General features: G+C 41.9%; 1 protein-coding gene and 1 long non-coding RNA gene across 2 annotated transcripts in view; one reads left to right on the forward strand and one right to left on the reverse strand.

Moving 5' to 3' along the window:
• Positions 1-20,337, forward strand: part of LOC140372094 (pyruvate carboxylase, mitochondrial-like) — a 340,452-nt gene that overhangs the window by 205,805 nt on the left and 114,310 nt on the right. The gene's annotated exons all lie outside the window — the stretch shown is intronic.
• Positions 10,735-12,636, reverse strand: LOC140371706 (uncharacterized). Its single transcript, XR_011928481.1, has 2 exons — positions 12,101-12,636; positions 10,735-11,376 (listed from the first exon to the last, which is right to left on the reverse strand). It is a non-coding gene; the product is annotated as an uncharacterized lncRNA (long non-coding RNA).

Consider the following 20,337-nt stretch of genomic DNA (forward strand, 5'->3'; position numbering starts at 1 on the left):
CCTCCTCCTCCTCCTCCTCCTCCTCCTCCTCCTCCTCCTCCTCCTCCTCCTCCTCCTCCTCGGGACCAACCCCCCTATTTTTCACCCAGTGAACATTGACGAAAAGTCACAAAAATGTTCACACCTCTAAAAATCGTGCCTCTCTACATTCTGGCTATTTCCCTTTTCTAAAATAAAAAAAATTTGCGCGTCCGCGCCCCCAAATGTACCAAAAATGCATTGAGAGATGGGAAATGACCCAAAAAAAATCTGATCGTAGAATCATGAAATTTGGCGCAGAGGTAGATGGTGACAAGAGAAGTAAAAAATATTATTACGGCAACGCCGTCCGCCCAACCAAATATCGGCCATATTGCTTCAAAAATGGCTAAACATGACTTCGGAGTTTTTCCAAACGTCGTACTTTTACGAACTCCTCCCAGGGCGTTGGCCCTAAAAAGCTGAAATTTGGTGAAAATGCTACTGAGGAGTGGGACATCAAAAGTTATCCAAATTACATTGATACCTCTCACGGTCTCGGTGCGGCGAAGCCGCAAACTGTAGCTAGAATTTCAGAAATCTCCCATATTTAAAATTTCTGCCGTTTGCGCAGATAAAGTCCGAATTGCGTCAAATTAGAATCAGTTGTTAAACTCTTTGCCCTAAACCTACTTGAAGTGAAATAAATTCATTTGGCGCATCAGCGCCCCCTACAGATTTTATATGGAGGTTAAATGTTTAGTTTTGCGAAATTATATGAAATTTGACACACAACTCAATTTTAGCATCCCCATCAAAAAAGTCAATGAGACCCATGTCATAATTGTTATGGCGTTGCCGTAACGATGACCGAAACCTTTCATGTTATTCCAATGGGGAAATCGCCAGAACATGTTTACACTTTAGACTTTCACAAACTCCTCCCAGGGCGTTAGACATATTAACCTGAAATTTGGTGAGACTCATCTTCAGGACCATCAAAAGTGATCCACATTTTCATTCAAAGAGTCACGGTGTCTGTGCGGCAAAGCCGCACATTTTGCCAAGAATTCAAAATAAAATAGCTTTTTGATGGTAAAACAAAGGGGAGAAGATGTGACAGCGTCACAGATTCAGCAGTAGGCGTAATAAAAGGACAATTGGGGCGCGTTAGCGCCCCCTCCTCTTGCGGCGTGGCGGCGGTGTGGCGGCGGCGTGGCGAGGGCCGATCATTGCCGCTTGCGGCTATATTTACTTTTTACTTTCTTAGTTTTTACTTATGTTTTGCTTTAGCACTTACACTTACGTTTTACTTGAGTATTTATTTTTTACTTACGTTTACTTTAGTACTTTTTACTGAACAATTTGCTTGAGTAATTACTTTTTACTTGCGTTTTACTTGAGTTCTTTTTACTTACGTTTTATTTAAGTACTTACGTTTTTCTTAAAAAATTACGTTTTGCTTTAACTTATGTTTTCCTTTTTGATAATTTTTTTTATTGCTTTCTACTTTTTACTTTACTTACTACTTTATTGTAAGTTTTACTTCTTGCTCTTTTTACACTATGACATTCTTGCTTGTGTTTTACATTTTTAATAAACCATAGTGCTCTCAGCCAATCCAGAACCAAACCAGATTGTAATGAATACATGACGTTGACATCGTGTGGTTGACGGGCAACACTTTTTGGGCACATTTTCCCATCCAAACGCTGTATTAAAGATGTGGAGGTGTCCCTTTTGTAGCAACAATAACCGCCCCGGGATAAAGTGAAATCTCTGCCTTCTGTTGGCTCATTCCTGTGCAGCTGTAGGCCACTGTAGGCCACTGTATATACGGGCCAATCACCCGAGGATGTTTGGTCCCTGTAGGTCTGTCCATCTGAACTGATCCAGGCCGCTCCACACACTATATGATCCCAGCAGACAGGCTGCACAGGCTGCACAGGCTGCAGCGCTCCTGAGCCTTCAGCGGCTTTGTGCTGCTATAAATACGCACCTTGTCTCTCGATTCTCACTGGAACTATAGTATCTGCCTGCAAGATGGATCATAACTCAGGAGGTTAGTCCAGGTTAGTGTTATTATGCTTAAGCAACTATTAGAGAGAATATTGTGACTGTGTTGTATTTAAAGTAAATCTGATGCAAAGATGACGGTTGTGTCAGGTTTAAAATACATGGTAAAATATTGCAGACTGCTAAAATGAAGCTAAACAAGGATTAAACCAGGAATACAAAGACACAACCAGGTTTACTCCTACGCCTAAACTAGATCTAGCCAAGACACATTTGGCACATGTATTTGGTGCCAAGTATAAAAACATATTTTTTCCCTCTACACTATAGTGGGCTAAGTTGTCGTCCATGCACATTAATACATTTTTAATTCAACATAAAGACTGTGACCAGGGGGATGAATCATGCTAAAACTAATTATGCATTAAACACGGAATTTTATAGTAAATGGTCTGGATTATTTAGAGATGGGAAACAATAATAAATTGGGTTTGTAAGTCAATATTATGATCCAAGCTTGAGAACGATATGTATTTGAAGCTAGTTACTTCTTGCTGTTTGCTCTAAAGGGCATAGTTACTGCATTAAATGGAATAAGTCCAGGCAAATTGGTTGATGTGGTATTCAAATGTTCTTGATGAATGTAGTTGATTTTGCCCTTTAAGCGTGTATAGGACAAACAAGAATACATTCAATAATCAGCCACGTGTATCCACCGCGAGCCTCCCGATGTGTGAAAAGGAGGTCCAGGTTTCCATAAATTGATGTTGAAAGGTATCTGATGACTACTGAGTGCGTTTGTTTTCCACCACAAAAGGGCAAGTTGGACCTAAGGTAATGTTTAGTGATGATGGTGAGGATGCACTATGGATTGATCAAGCCCTGACAACTGACAACAGCAGAAATATATTTTGTAAACTGCAAGGTTTTTATTTCACAAGGTGTTAGAAGCGAGACGTCTGTGTAAGCTCGACCGGGCTAAATTGCAATGCCTAGAAATCTTTAACCTCGTTCAACGTTATTTTATATATCGAGAGTGGTTGTGAAAGTAAAAGCATAATATTTCATAGCGCTCTAGTTTTGGGGTATTGGTTTTGATTGGATGTTTTTTGTTCTTTTACAACCCAACACTTACACTAGTCATTACGTATGTGGTTTGACAGAGTTCTAGTCAATTAACAAAGACCTCTTCAACCCAAATTACTTCAATTCTCTTTGCCTCTTCACACCTATCCCAAATACAACAAATACTATATTTTGATAGTTATGCTAGCACCCATACATTGGCATGATGCAACTCGCGGGTGCAGCACAATAACTGACCTACATCACCCTCAGTATAATGCGCTCGCGGTTTTGTCTTTCTTCTCACACTTGTCTTAAGCCCTCTACTCCTATTTACATTTGTCTATCCAGGCTTAAAGGTGGAATGGACGATTTTTTTCAGCAAATTTTTTTATCATAGTTCCTCGTGGCGTGGATAAATCATTTGTCCTGCCACGTATCAATCATAAAACGCACCTATCGCTCACCTGCAGCTGCGTGCGGTTCGTCCCCATGTTTCCGCGTGCCTAAGCGCATGGATCTATCATAATATAGTTCCCTCAGTGTACGGGGCAAAATGAAGACTGAGAAAGACAGTTCGAGCTGACGCAGAAGTGGACAGAAATCTACGGGAGACGAGCGATGCGATGCGCTCCGTTGCGCTAAAAAACAAACTCACGTGTGTGTTGTATCAGTCCGCACGGGGGAGTGCGCATGCGCACTTCCGCCTGCGTTCCCAAATCGCCGAAAAATCGTCCATTGCACTGCTTTTCTTTCACTTCCATTCTTAGAAGTAATCTTGCTATTTTTGGCGGATTGTTTGTGTTCATTTGCTAAGGATTAAAGGGCGCTGCTGTGTGCGCACCTCTGTATACAAGCAGTGCACCCGAATGTCCACATGTCCTGCCCAGTCAGACTCTGATTGACAGGTGCTATACACTGAAGTTGGTGCGTTGATACTCGAGCCGTGTTCACAAAAGATTTCTTTGAATAATTAGTCAATCAGGGTTATGGTTTTAGGGCCATGGAGGTCAATGAAACCAGTTCTTGTTTGATCCTTAATAATCAAATGTCGGGGATCTGTGGCACTTTGAATTGAAATAAGTATTTTTATTAGACTTTTTGTGCCATGGCGACGTGTTTCGACCACGTCTTCCTCAGGGCTTGATAAGGGACTTTGAAGTTTCTCAGCGCTCTGCTTCTTGTTTGATTCTTTATTGAAGTATTTCTGTACCTTGGATCCTTCCTCACATTTCCTGACCCATCGACCCACTTCCTTTTGTGTTTTTTCTTTTTCATTTGTAAATTAAGGGTTGACAGATGAGTTGAATTTTAATATTTTATTCAAGAATGTCATTTTTAGTAATTCACACCAAGCGCACCAATTTGTAAACAGCTTGAGAAATCAAATTGTAATATTTGTCATTAATTGTTTGTCGACAATTGAGACAACAATTTAGACAACAATTAAGACAACAATTAAGACAACCAATTTAAGACAACAGAGAGGCATTTGCCCCTTATTACATGACTTCAATAGTAACCTAACCTGTAACTCGTCCCTGCCATTTATTTAAGGGTTTGTCATCCTCCTGCACCAGGCTCCACACTGACCCATTTGAGCTTCACTAACTGCTGCATCTGCTCACCACACCTGTAATGCAGGAATGGATAACCGAGGTGCTCAGTGCTGGTTAGCGCAGCAGCAGTAGCAGCATTAGCCAGGTGTTGGAACATGCAAAGCAGAACACATACTGATGAACGGAAATGTTTTGATCATGACTGGAATCATGTTATCACCGTGTGGTGTGCATTGCAATTTCACAGATGAGGGTGAACGTGCATCTCGATCAACCTGAAAAGTAAATTTGTCAAGCGTGGTTTACCCAGCAGATTAAAAAAAAAAAAAAAAACTCTTTAATGTCTGTGTAACACCTCGGTCACAGGAAAAGAAAATGAACACAAGTTTTCAAGGCTGAATATATTCCGCCACTCATCAAAATAGCTTATTCAGTTCCTCTGTCACTAGGGTTGTCATGGCTACGGTAGGTTCTTTGTGGACACTACAGTATAGCACAGAAATATCTCAGATACGACGAGTCACGGGCAGTCGTGTGTGTGTGTGTGTTTGACAAAGCCCATCTTGTCATAAAGCCTGATTTGTTTATGATGATTGTGGATAAACGACTGGGCCGTTACACACAGCAGTCCACACTAGTACAAGTCAACTGCAACAGCAACAATCAGCATGAGTACAGTTGTTTTATGCCCGCTGCTTCATGAGTTTGCACTAGGCAGAGTAAGGGGCTGCACTTGTTGGGGCGCAAAGTGGCCGCTCAGCTCGAGCCAAAAGTGGAGCCACTGAACGCACAAGCTCCAAGAAGGAGGAGACAGGTAGAGCCAGAGCATAATCCTGTTAACACTGTTTTTATTTTCACACAGCTGGAGACTTCTAAAAGTCTCAAGCCCCTCGCCTGAGCGTTACCACGGAGATCATCTCACTAATAACTGATGTAATACTTAATAGCTTAAATGGGTAACCAATAATCTTAGATTTATATTAATTGATGTGTTTTTAATAATCTTCTGTATAAAATGGAAGCAAGGTTAATTGTTATAATTAAGACATTTTCCTCTCACAGGAATATTTGCAAGTTGAAACATAACGCATCCTTTCTTTTTGCTGATAATTGTGATTAATCGTAAAATCATTGCAATATTTCCCCTCACAATCATCATAACTCTTGTAGCGTGACATCCCTTGTCTTGTAACTGATAAGGGCCATCTTGAGTTTATTGACTTGTCGTAGGCGTCTCCCTTCAGTCAGATATAAGGCAGTTATTTACCAGAATCATGTCACAGGAACTGATGAAGTGATGAAACTCATTCACTCGTAAAAATGTGTCTTTCTTTAAATGCCTTTGGGTGTCATTTTGAGCCATTGTCCTGGTTCAGAGCTGGTTTTTACCTTGTTTTAGCTTTTACTTTACATTTTAGTCTAATTTATGCTATTGTTAGGTCTTTTTTGTTATGTGGTATTAAATTGCCAACTATCTTTGCTACATTTTAGTCTATTTCTTGCTTTTTCTGAAGAATCTTGCCCCTGTAATAGGCCGACACATATTTTCAAAGGTGTTGCTGGTATCAAGTTGACTTTAAGTCTTCACAACATCACTTAAAGGACTAGTGGGTGTTGTGACCTCCATTTTGCCTGCGCCGGTTGCCCCTGCCTGTCCCGTAAACCACCCAAAATCCCCTAGGTTGGCCTCCGGTGGTTGGCGTGGTTACAGTTTGTTCTGCTCATCAGTCGCCTGCTGTGCCTAAACAGACTGTCAACACTTTAATTACTCATCCCCTCATCCCTCCATCTTTCTCGCAGTCTGCGCTGCTTACCACACACACTTCCTCCCATCCTTTCAGCCCGGGATAATTACACATCCTCAAACATGCAATAACAAGATCCATGCCTCTTAACTTATGCCTGATCCCTCCTGCCTCACCACAGCGTTTTTTAAATGACGGTGTCAGGCCAACTGTTGCATCACTCTCATGCACCTCCTGTTCTCTCTGCTCATTTTTTCAATTTAAACTGAAATGTGAAAGTCTTTATTCATGCTTTACTACGGATAGTTAGAATGGTTTACTTTCAAAATATAGTCAGTTTAATGAGAATCCTTTCTGCAGTTTTATTGCATTGTTTTTGTCTTTTGTGTGTGTGAAATGGTTAAAGTGTATGCATTTTTACAAACGTATTTCCTCTAACCACACGGCCCTCTCGTCATCTGAAGCCTCTCCAACACTGTTATTCCACATTATTCCCTCATCCCCATTCTCGTTCATCATGTCCCTCTCCAAGTGTCTCCTTCACCTTCTCATTGTTCATTACCCATAGTCCCCCAGTGGCCCTTGCATGCGTGGCTGCGTGTCCCCTTATCTTAAAACAGCCAGTCCAGTAATTACAGCCTCTCTCCCAGTATCACTACAACCCTCGCTGTCCATCACCCGGCCCGTCGCTGCCCCCGACACCAGCCTCCAAAAGCATCTCTCTTTTTCAACCTCTTGCACAATTTGTCATTCACCCGTCCATCTTAGAACGCCCCGAGAATCAATCACTGCATCACTCGAGAGTCCTTTTGACTTTGTCCATACACGCCTCATTTCCATCCTGTTGGTTTATTCTGGGTTTAATACTGGTTTACCCTGATATAATTTTGGGTCAAGTTTGGTTTACCCCTGGTTGAGTTCAGTTTTAGTTCTTTTTTTTCTCCTTTTTTTTTTCCTTCTTTAGACTTGGTTTCATTCATTGGTCGAGGTTTAACCCTGATTTAGTCCATTTGTAATGTGTTTAAGTCTTGGTTTAGTCCTGCTTTCGACATAGTATAGCTCTGAAAAGGCTTTGGTTTATTCCTGCTCGAAAAGGTTTATTAAGACCATCTTTATTGATCCATGTGACTATGACTTGTATAGTGCTGGTTTAGTCCTTAGCCTTGGTTTAATCCTGCTTCACCTCCTCTCGGTCCATCACATCACCTACTGGCACTAGTCTGACGTCTCCTTTCATGTTTTTTTTTCCTCCTTTTCCCCCCCAAACATGTTCTCTGGTTCTGCACCATTTATCATTCAGCCATCCATCCGAGCATCCGTCAAGTGCCACCTCCCTCGACATCGACCGCCTCTACCTGGTTTCATCTCTGTCTGAAAGCTGGTTAAGTCCTTAAGCTTGGATCCAACCTTCACCTGTACGATCCATCATCATTTAAAAGTGGAAGCGGAAATAATTGCTTTCAGTCAAAGTGTTGCAACTTGTCATTATAGTACATTTGGTGGGGTTAATTAGAAGTACAGTTTTGGAAGAATTAAAGCTACAGTGCACTGCAAACGGTGGAAGTATTTACATTTCTAGCTCTCACAACCTTTTTTGCACGTTGTCAATATCCACATGTGTTCATTTTAGGTTTAGAAGAGCTTTTTTTCAGAAACTGGGGCGGACCACCCAAGCGCAGCCAATCAGAGCGCTGCTTTCACAACGAGTAATAAACATCATTACTTTATTTACATCATGATTAGAGTGAGGGAAATTCCCCCATGGAACACTCAATCGCCTTCTACCTCAACGTGAGCACTTTCCAATGTTCTGTCTGAATTCTACCCGGCAACAGCCACTGCCCTTATGCTTTTTTTCCCTCCATAATTAATTGATCTGTGTTTTCAATCACGCTTCTGCCATCTCCACCCGCCTCAGCTTCATTCATTTGCCGGTCTGTTCGTTTTGGCTCTGTTCCCCGCATCCGACAGTGAGCTGCCCATCTGTTCCCACGTACTGACAGTCGCCCCTCGAACACCAGACAATAGCTTCAGCATCAGCACTCGCGCAACATCCAGACTTTATCGCGGCGTTTGTCTCCTGGGTATCGACACCATGGATGTGTTGGATCAGGTTCAGACAAACAAAGCAACTTTAATTGTTTCGATTCATTTCCAACTGCCTTTTTTTTCCTTTTGACTGAGGATATACTATGTAAAACCGTGAGCTACACTACCATAGTTATGTCAACCTGATTGCTCATACTACAACTTATATATAGATTTAGTCCTTTGTCTCCATTATAATATGTAGTGCTCTGAGTGATGGTTCTTTCTTCTCCCAAGCTACGTTCATACAATATGTAGCATTAGTCCACGTACAAGTAAAAGCCCATAGGAACACTCATTGTTCAGCTCATTATTGTGCCAGTGATTCTATGTTTGCAATGAGCAATCATAGCTTTAGGTCATTTATTGGTTCTCGATATGGCGTACGGGGGTCACTGCTTGTGCATTAACTCATTTTCCTGGTACTGAAGTCATAGTTTAGTCCTGATTTGAACCGATTTAATTTAAAAAGTGAATGGTAGTTTGGCCCTGTTTGATTGGGGTTCAATCTTTGGTGTAGTCCCCTCTTCCTTTTGATCGTGCTCATTTTATTTCCAATATTTAGTGCGGTTTTGCGAAAGTTTGCAAAACCACAGGAGAAAGCAGTAATCCAATACCAAGCTGTGTAATAATGATAGCCATCTGTCTTTCTAAAATATTTCCTGGACTATTTTTATCCACTGACAGCCAATCATCTTTTAACCTTTTTATCTCGCCGTCAGTGTCGTCTTCTCGCTATATTTTAATCAATCAGTGCTGGAGTTTCTTTATTTGTCTTGTCAGTTCTGTCTCCCGACATCGTCCATTCTGTTCCGACGCTTTATCAGCAACTTTTACTTGTTTTTTTTTGTCTGTCTCTCGTCCAACTAATCCATCCTTATTTTCACCACTGCTTGCATTCTTCATTCCTTGTCGTGCTTTGTATCTCTGGCCATTGAAATGTCTCATGTGACCTTAAAGCGTGTTTCTGTCATGGTCACGGCCTGTTTTTACAAAGCAGTGGAAAAATGTTTGAAGAAATCACCAGGGAAACCACACGCACTTGTAAAGGCTACACATTGAGCAGTAAAAGTGAATTTAAAAACACATTGTTCCTTCCTAAACTGACTCCTTGTTGTCAGTCTGATTGTAATATTAAATTAATAAAAGATCATTTTCACATAGCAATAGATGAATTTAAAAATTTCGCTTAATGGTCCTTAATCGGCTTTATTATACTATAAAACAAGATCAACTCATTTAACGGTGATTCTTAAACTTAACACAATCTCCCTCTTGATTTCCTACTACTTCTCATCTAAATTCTACAATAGTTGTTGTAGTAAACGGACTAATTATGAGCTCAAAAAAATGGGATTGCAAAAAGCAGATACAGCGCCATATTAAACTTGTTATTTTTTACCTTTTACTCATCTCATTACCAATTCCCCCGTCGTCCTTTGCTCCTCTGACTTCTCAAAACCCTCCATCTGACCTCGCCGTACATCTCTGTCACGAGTCAAGCCCGGGTTTTACACTCCACCTCCCTGGTCTTACTCCCCCTCATGCCCCTGTGATCCTCTCCATATATCCATTCACTCGCCCTGATCTCTCATGTCACAGCACCAAATCTGGCCCTAGCTTACGTAAAGAAGGCCTCTAAACAAAGTCTGGAGCTGTCGTGCAGCATAGCAACCGACCAAACCTCACGGCAGGGCAGGTGTGAGATTCAAAACCTGCTGGGGTCAAGTTTGTGGTCATCGGATGCAAAACCTTACACGAAGAAGGATTTATGATACAACCCAGAGAAGAATAAAATAGAGTAGATACAGAAAGCCAAACAGGAATGAAGCAGGTGAAGCCAGCCGCCAAACTATAAAAAGATGTTCTAGTTCACTGGGAGTAAATGCTCTATTCATTAATCCACACAAGATTTCTGCATCTACAGTTATTTAGACGAGGCCTGTAGTATCTTTGACCCTCTCTCACAATGGTTTATTGAAAAATGTTCAGTACACTGGTTTTTTCCATGGCTTATTCATTGACATTTCTGGACGTTGTTGTTTAACCTCAACTTTCATGCTGAAAGCGTCCATTCTGCAGAGCCAATAGCAGACATGTTGCTCTTTGTTGCTCTTTGTTTTACATCAGGAGTTTGAAATGCACAGATGGGGCAGGCCTGTCTCTTATGTGCCTTTTGTGTTTGTGTTAGGAATGCATCTCTCTTTATTATTTATGGAAGCAGAGTCCTGTGTGAGCGCTGGCCATTGACGTGTTCAATGATTCAGCCCCTGGACGTTCCAACCAAGCATATACAACCACAATGTACATGTTCACATTTTATTTTTGAAGCACATTTAAGTGGACAATACGGTAGAAATCGGCGTTACCTGTTCAGTCTGTGCGGCTTTATAATCCAGATCAGCTCCACATGTTTCCCTGGGATGTGTGCGCGTGGGTGTTGTGTTATTTTTGTGTGTACGCTAGCCCCAGGTGTCTTCTGTCAGCAGGGTTTTGGTAGCTGGCGTTAGTCTCTTCCTTTGCTGCTTATCGCACACACACACACAACACCTCGCCACACAGGTATCAAAAAACTCTTGTATAGGTCAGCGTAGCCAGCTCCATCAATCCCCCTTTTCCGTTTTCCAATATCCTCTTAGGGGGCTTCTATAGATGAAGAAAACCTGGAAAATCCCAAATTACTCGCCGCTCGATCCTGTATTCCGAAAATGGAGACTTCAGAAAAAATCCATGCTTGACGCAAAATCCGATTCTTCCAAACTTCTCTTTCCATACATCCTCCTTCCACCGTTGCACTCGTCTCCTACCTCCTATTTTGTCTCCCCTCCATTCCTAAAGTGGCTTGCTAGGTGTGTCTACAGGCCTCCTCTTGTTGTGTAACTCTTAGTCGTTGTCAGTAGTGGGCATTCTTTCACGCCGACCTTGACTGGACAAAGAGTTTGGATCTGTGAAGAGATACAGAGTAAGTGCTTCGACCAGACTTGACTCCTTCCCTAGTGCATTATCACCCTCACTTTGCCACTGCCCCCCTTCCTCTTTGCCCTCCTCGAGTCCCCCCGTACATGCATCACCCTACCACTACTCCAATCACACATGTCTATCACGTTTTGCCCGCAGCTTGCCCTAAATCCTTTTTATTTTTTCATTTCCTCACGTTGCCACCACCCATCTCTTCCCCCTTCCTCCCCTCCCCTCACCTGTCCATGAACCGGGATCAATAGTTTTGCGAAACCCTCCTTTGAAACCTTTTGAATCGCTCCAAAAAGAGAAGACTGGGAGCGACCACGCAGACATCTTTTGTAAGTAGCCGTGGTCCTCTCCTCGCTTTTCTCCCTTTCGCCTCTGCATCCCCTCCAATGAAACAACGGCGCTATTGATTCACGCCATAAATGTCAGCCGGTTCCAAAGTCCACCCTCCTCCCCCCCCCACCCCACCCTCCCCTCCTCTTGTCAATCAAACTCCGCACAGCCTTCCCAAAGTCATTATACCTGGACCAAATCTGCTACATGCACTGAATCTTCCCTTGCGGCTACTTTGGTGCCCTACAATCTCTCCCCTGCGCAACACGCAGCTTTTTCTCATGACTTCTTCCAGCTTTTTGGTCTCCGTCTTCCCTCATCTTCCCCCTGTCCCTTTCTCAGATGAAAATCAAAGATGGAATTACTAACCTTGTTTTCCAGTTCACTCCACCGCGACCCTCATCTGTTCGTGCAGGCTCCGCGGACATAGACCCATCCCTGCGCGCTCTCTCCCCTCTCTCGCTCACTCTTCCTGTTATGTCTCTCTTGCTCTCCCGCCTATCGCCAGCTGCACGCGTTTGTCGCTCTCCTCCGTCAGGCTGCTGGCGCTGATTGAATTTTAAGTCATGTTAATCCCACCAAACAGGTACTGAATGGGAGAAGGATGCGGCAAATCGCGGAAAAAGGGCGGGCAAACACCACAGCGCAGGGTATAAGCTGGCTTGTATTTTTAGAAATCCCTCCCTCGTCTCCTTTCCTTAAGGGAGATTCTCCACTTTCTTTGACTTGTCCTGTCTGTCACTTCTTCTCCGCCTCTCCTTCCCCTTAATGGTGTTTGTATCCGCTCGCCGATCCCGTCCTCGCTCCCCTCCACTCTTTTTCTCCCGTATCAAAGTGCGACGCGTGTGCGATTCCAAAAGCAGAAAGAGAACGCGATCCGTCTCCGGCAGCGTCAAGCATCGGACTGCGAGATAGAGCGAGCAATACTGTCAGAGAGAGAGAGGGAGAGGGAGAGGGAGGAGAGGAGATAGGAGGGGTGTGGGAAAAAGATGGGGTAGGGAAGGAAAGAGGAGGTAGGGAAAGTAAAGGAGAAAAGGAAGCTGCGAGACAGAAAGATGAGTTGGAATAATGGTGGGCAGTAATGAGGGAATGATTAAACAGGGATTTCTCCATTGTGTGAAGTGACAAATGTCTGAATTACTGTAGTAATTCATGACCCAGTGAGTGGCTGTTGGTTTGGAAAGCCATTAGCTCCTATAGGGCAGTTCCATAGGGATAATGTGACTGTCCATCAAACCAAAACCAACAATGAACTCATCGACAACCAGCCCCCAACCCCATTAAAATGACTTCACTCTTTACCAGTGGAGCACATTTACATTCAAACTGCAGAATGTGCAAACGCAAAACTGTTCAATGGATAAAAGGTGTGACAACTGCACACTCGATTCACATTTGTATTACAGGGAAACGTCAGTCTTATAACGGCGTGCAAAGGGTTGAGGATCTGTCGCTGACCCCAAGCCTGGTTAAATGGATGATCTTGCCATGTATTTGAATTCAGACAGTGCATATTAATGTTAGCGAGCAGTTTCCATTTAAATATGCCAGAGTTTGCTTTCATAACGCTTCGCCTGGATTGTTGGCACTAAATCAGTCCTTTTATTGATGAAACATATTTTGAAAAACATGCATCCTATCATGTGTTTTGGCCTGCCCTCTTATTCATAAATCCTGAAGTGAGATTAATGAGGCGCCGTCTCTGTCTTCAATACCGACATTCCATTTGACTTGGACGTACGTCGGAGATACTCGATTGTTTGTATTTATTTACCCAGGTAGGTTGATCGAGAAATACTTTGGTCATAAGGGAGAAGCGCAAAGAACAGAAACGTGCATACAATACAAAATAATATACAGACAAAGCATCGACTCTTTCACACATGAGGCTATTTACAATAAAAGTATGAAAGAGCCTCTTAAAAACAACGTATCAGAAACTACATGACGTGAAGTAGAGAATATAGTTCACAGTGATATATTATTAAAAGGATATTAAAAGAGTACTAGTGACAAAGCAGATACAGATGTGATGGATGACATGAAGTTGGTGCAGGAGGGTTTTTGAAGCAAACCTGTAGATGACATCACCCTTAATCCATTATGGTCAGGACTGTTCTTTTCACCAAAGTGAGTGGATGATGTATGTACTGTAAACTCAAATGGAAATGATAGAGGGATACCTGTGGCACTTTCAGCTGCAACATAAAAAGCTATAACAAGGAGATGGATGACTGCGAGGACTGTCAAGAGCTGGACTGAAATAACTTTGGACTTTTACTTCAGCAGTGTATTTGAAAATGGAAAAATGTGCCGGATGTCGGAACAAATGGGACAGATATGCAAGACTGACTTTCTACGGACCGCTCTTGCTTTTCGCATCTATTTGTAGTATATTAAAACAATAAAAGCAAATGTTAACAAAAGGAGAACAAAAAAAAACATGCATCCTTACTTTAGTAGCGTGGATTGCCTCTCCACAGATCTGACATGTACTGTACGGTGGCCTGGTTGGCATCATTTGCTTTCCATTTAGGTAACGCCATCTTTCACAGAATATAAAGTGCACCTTTACATATAGTAGGCAGTATTACATTTAGTTGCAGGATATAATGATAATAAATGTCAGCAGCTTTGACATCCATCATTCGTAAAGATGTAATTTTCCCTCATTTTAAGCCGCAACTTTTCTCGTAAGGTTAAGGGTATTTTAACTTCAGAAGGGGGATGTAGGAGGAAGAGGACGAGATGAAAGTCAACCGGTGCGACACGGAGAAGCCGCCGCTCTCGGCGCCCCGAGCGACTTTGGGTCGGAGCGAGATGAGAGAGCGGGAGAGGATGATTAGCAAGGCACCAGCACGAGGGCTTCGACATGTGAGGAAGCCGGCAAAGGAGGGCACTCGGGCTGGGGGGGGGGCCTCAGCGGGGAGCAGGGAGATAAAAACGGGGATGGAGCGATCAAGAAAGAACAAGACATTGCACGATATGACTTCAAAAACGCAGCTTAAGCACATGGTTGGCTCCTCATTGGAAATTGCTGTTTCATGACTCTGTGTGCTATTATTGAACAGCCACATACAGAGTAACTCCAGCGCTATTGGACACACACATTCATATACAAACGGAAATGAAACGCAGATTGAAAGATGAAAGATGGTGGAAAAAACATGCTCTTCCGTATTAAGTCCCGTTGCGGATGACTTGCTTTTTTATGCGTCTCGATTTCAGCCTCACAAGCCATTTCAACCCTCATTCACTCCTCCATCGCAAACATATTTCCCCAATCTGAATATCTCTCCATTTTGCCACTTTGACTTTACTTTGATAGCCTTTGCAACCATGCTTCCTCTTTTTTTTTAATGTCAGTCAGATTTTTTTCCCCATTACCGCCGATGGCTTGTGTATTTTTAACCTACCGAGCCAGACCTCCCTCAAAGCAAGGTCCAACAAGGAGAAGCCATCTTTTGAGTTGCTAGCACGTTAGCTCTGGCAGTTTACACGGCTCGTTGATTTCACTATTAATCAGACCTAGTGGATTTGGCACCCAGTTCACCCAAGGGTGACGTTGGTGACCTTGGTGAAGGCGACGGAACTAACGTGGACCACTGCTGCGTGACGGATGCAGTGTGTTCAGTAATTAGAAGATGCATCATTATGGCTGGTTACATATTGTTTCTGCACATTTGGAAAGGTGTGTAAATAAATGTCATATTGCATTAAAGTGATGTGTGAAATGGTGACACCAGTGGACATGAGTTGAACTGCATTTTAATGAGAACAGTCTTTCCTTTGTCATGTCAGGATTTTATATCGGGTTCCAACTAGATTTAGCACTGTCAAAAACTACAGTTTGCACCCATTATTTTAAATGAAGGCTTGATATATGAATATTTAGCATATTAGATATGATTTACAAAATAACACATTTTATTATGTTAACTCTTAACATTTAAGCACCTATTTTTAAAGCCTACTTCATTCACATTTGTTTTAAAAAACATAGATTATGTCAAATGGAGCCATGTTCAAACGTTGTTCTCAAACCAAAAACGGAACTGGAGTTGTATTTTGCTCTGTTCAGTTTGATTCATGCTGTTTACGAGGGAGTCTTGCTCTGAGCCTCAGAAATCGCTCACTTTTTCCCGGATTATTACATCCGGGTGTAATCCGGAGATGTCCTACACTGTTTTCAAGTCCATAAATCATTGCAGTACTTGTTTTTAGCATTTCTGCTGTCTAATTGCGTTCATTAAACCTACATGCTTATATTAGCATGTTAGCCACGTTGCTTAAATGACCATTTAAAAAATAAATAATGTTTGATTCCCACTGTGGCCTGTAGTGCGTTTACTCCCAAATCCAAGTAAGGGGAGCGTGCAACTGATGAAAAACAATGTGTGTTTTCTATACATTTCCATTATTAAGTCCTAACAAAAGAAAATGCCAATGCGCTAATATTCATTACTTTAAACATGCTTTCAAATAATGCAGAATATATTTTATAGGTAGTTTGTCTATTTTGAGTATTTATTATTAAGTGGTAAAGGCTCAGATTCCCTTGGTTGTTTAGCGTTGTTGCTGGGTTTTAAGGTTATGTTGGCACACTTTGGTTGTTTTTTTGTTGAAAACAGCACAAACTAAAAGACAAAGCACAAGATTGGTTCAGTTCATTGCTGTGCTGCTGCTCTTAATAAAACAAGACCAGAGCCTCTCCAGCCTGAATTAGGGCTCAAAGTGAAAGCATTTGCAGAAGTTTGACTTGCTGACCCGTGCAGGAGCAATATCCCCGACTAGGCCTCTTCACCTCAGCTTAAACCAGCACTATCGACATCAAAAGGATGACTGCAAACCTGTACTATTGTTTTAGTTATATATTTTGGTGCAGGATATGAGTGGTAATTTAAAAAAAGATGCCCTAACACATGTAATTACAGAATTTAATAAACTAGTAAAAGCGGCTTTACTTCAATAAGGACGTAGAAGTAGTATTTTTTTCTGCTTCCAAAATGATACAAACATTGGGCCATTTTTTTTTTAATATATTATTGCACTCATATTGCTACTAAAATTATAATTCCTGTGTAATTGTCATATATTGTATTTTCAGAAATCTGTCTTGTAAAATAAATAGTTTGAGGTTCAAGTTAACACTTTTGTTGCCGTAAAAATTGGCCAAACGTGGCTTTTTATCAACAATGCTGACACTTCAGAGTGTGGATTCCTGACTCACACTGAGCCTGTGAAATCCTGTCTAAATTTAACCAGTGCTAAAATAAACCAACACAATTTTACTCAATGAGCACCTTTAGATAAAGCCTGATGGTCACCATTACAATGTGAAGAGCTTTGATTTTGTTTCTCTAACACATTTATTTCACCTGGTTATCTCTGGAAATTGCAAAATGTCTGAACATGATTGGTGATAGGGGGAGTTTCGACATCTGTTTGTGAAGCTGGCAGTGTAAAGCGCATATGAAGGAATGTTGTTTTAGGTTTGATTGATAAGCTCTGATATTTTAGTGCCAATATATAAAGCCTTTTGATAATTTTCCCCAAATTGTTGATTTACAATGAGGAAAAACAATATGACAACAACTGCAACCCTGTTTTACTAACCAACTAACTAAAGTGTAGTTACATTTTGTGCAGTTCCATAATTGTGCATAAGTGGTAAAATAAATCCGTATTTCCTTTAAGCAGTTGTTACATTGGTCAGACAAAGATTATGCATTGTTTGTGTTCTTTTCCTTTACACATTCTCTTGAGTACCTTTAGTTTGGCATATCATGTTTTAGAACAGAAAATAATAGTTTATAACATCAATTTACATTTGGATCTCTGCTGCCCCCTAGATAAAGTTTTGTACACACTGTTTAAGAAACTGTTTTCAACACATTTCAAGCTGGCCTCTCACTTCCGGGTCTCACTAAGCAGTTGTACTGATCGTGATAAGACCGGAGACATTCACAGAACGTGTCTGGTGACAGTTGGCAGGGACAAGATTTTCTCACCAGAATTAATCAAACTAGTGTGAAAGCTAAATGCAACTTAAGGCGTGTGAACAATGTTAGAACATGGTTAAAAGCTCAAAAGTGTCCTTAAAGGTATTTAAGGTACTAAGCCAGAGCTGCTTCTGTTTGGTCAGACTGAATTAGGGCTCAAAGTGAAGCGTTGGCAGAAGTTTTACCCACTGACCCGTGCAGGGGTGATATCCTGGACTATTCCAAAATGAGCACTTTGATAATTGGTCAGCCCAAACAAAATATCAACCTTTATTGGAGTTTCAAGGCTGATATGAGGGCGTGTGACAGCTTTACATAAATTAGACAAATTGGGGAAACATTTTCTTCCGTCTGTTATGTGTTGTTTAAAGTCTATACTTATAATGGCTCGGCCAGACAGATTTTCTGTTGTAATCCACTTTCGAGTGTGGATTCTTGGCTCAAGCACGACTAAACCCCCACAGTTACAGTATGCAGGACCCTGTCTGCACACTTGTGACTGTTTCTCAGCTGCCACATCACACACACTGTGCATGGAGCTGTCCCAGTGTGCTGGGCTCAGTCTCTGCTGCAATGTTCTGCTTTTCTCTCAAAACAGAACATTTCACACAATAATATGATGGGGTGTAATCAGTGTTGGGCTTAATGCTCTACAAAAGTAATGAGTTACAGTAAATACCTTTAACCTCTAGTTCATCTCTACCCTGGTTCTCAGTAAAGTCTGCACCTTAATTTTCTCAATTTTGTCTCTTATCTCTATTAAAAATACTTGGGAACATGCTCCTCTGAAGGTCATATTCAAATAAAATGGATGACCAGCTCTTATAGTTCACACATGGCATATCCTACACTGTAACACTCTACATCCCCGGCCCATACATACACATTACAGTCAGTCATTGCTCTGGGCGACTGTCTGCACTTACACATTGCCACTATAAGGACATGTCCAGCCCTTCCTACAGACTCACTTCTCCCTCTGTAACCGCCTGCAGCCTGTTCTCTGGCCCGCTCAGCTGTGATACAGGACTAAGTGGTCTAAGGGTTTGGACAGAAGGGCAGATCCCTCCTCTATTTGTCTCAATCTACTCCTAATCAGCCACAAGGACACTACAGAACCTACAATCCCGCTTTCACCACAGCTCCCCGACCTGTCTGCACGCCACTCTGATTCGATACATTCCCCTCGCATTACGCATACGTCTACAAATGATTTCCTCGATGACACCGCCAGACTTTTTTCAGCCAATGAAGGAAAAACGTTGCCCATTTTTCAACATTACCACAGTATAAAAAAACAAACAGAAACGCGACGGATACGCCCAGATGCACAAGAGAAGGACTTTAGGCTCGTCTCGCCGGCGGGAAAGACATTTAAATTAATTGTCGCCGCAAGGTGGATGTGGCTAAATACGGCGTGTCAATGGCCGTTTAGAGGCATTCAGGCTGTGTCAATGTTGGACTGGAGGCTAGCAGATGCAAATGAAAAGATTTCTACTGACATTTCCACTGTCTGACAGATGCACGCCGCTGTCTCCTGGCAGAAAAATGTGTCTTATAAAACCATTTGTGGCCTTGTGTTGGTTTGTTTATGTTCAGATTGTTTTGCAACTATTACATTGATTTAAAAATCTTCACTGGGTGTTGCTATCCAGCTTCATACTCAAGCAAATATAGACCAAAATAAATGGAGAGGACATCTGGGGAAAACATGCACAATTTGTGTGCACTGCTGCTAGTCAGGGATCGGTGATGGTGACCCAAAATGGAGGAAAGAAGCTGATGGCGTGGCTGTAACTTTGAATTAAAAACCAAAAAAGGTTAGAGGTTTGTTTTGTATCACTTCTCTTCGTGAAACGGAACTGAAAAAACTCCACTTCAAACATATGTTGCAGGATAGAGTCAAAGCTTAACCCTAGCGACGAGGGCTGTGTTAAAAGGACTTTTAGCCTATCCTCTACCGTTCAGACAAGTTTTGTATTTTAAGCATTTTCGCGTATAAACAACCCTCTGGTTCGAGTACAGCTTAGGTCACAATACTTTGACATTTCCATTCATTAATTTATTGTATTTTGATTGTACTTTTTTGCTACACTTCACTGTGAATTGTGCCTTTGCTGTAACCTGGCAGACCGAGCACACACACACAGCCATCACCCAAAGGAAGATGTGCTACTTGCTAAACTTGCACTTGAAGCACAAAAGTTTGCAGCCTGGAGAGCTCTTGTCAAGACAATGCAGCACAACGCAACATCTTTGGTTGGCGCCATCAGGCAGTTGGAATGCCATGTGCCGCCACAGAGCCTCTTTCCAATCTCCGACAAAGTGTCATCGCTGGATTAAAGTGTTTACACAGAATTACTCACAAATATCGTCTCCGTCAGGCGTGATGCAGTGCCCGTTTTAGCTATAAGAACAGTCAGTTGTTTACGTACTACTCTCCAAAGTATACTCTTGATGATGAAAAGCCATTTGAGCTGGTTTTACTTTTAGCTTTCATTTGTGAGATAACGATAACTTCTCAAGATGAATACACTTTCATATAACTAAGTCCGAACATTGTAAGACTAATGCTGATGGTTTTCCTTCCGTGTATAATGTGAA

Source organism: Eucyclogobius newberryi, unplaced genomic scaffold, assembly GCF_026437365.1.
Source record: "Eucyclogobius newberryi isolate DKJ021-1_F unplaced genomic scaffold, fEucNew1.0.hap1 SCAF_22, whole genome shotgun sequence".
NCBI lineage: Eukaryota > Metazoa > Chordata > Actinopteri > Gobiiformes > Gobiidae > Eucyclogobius > Eucyclogobius newberryi.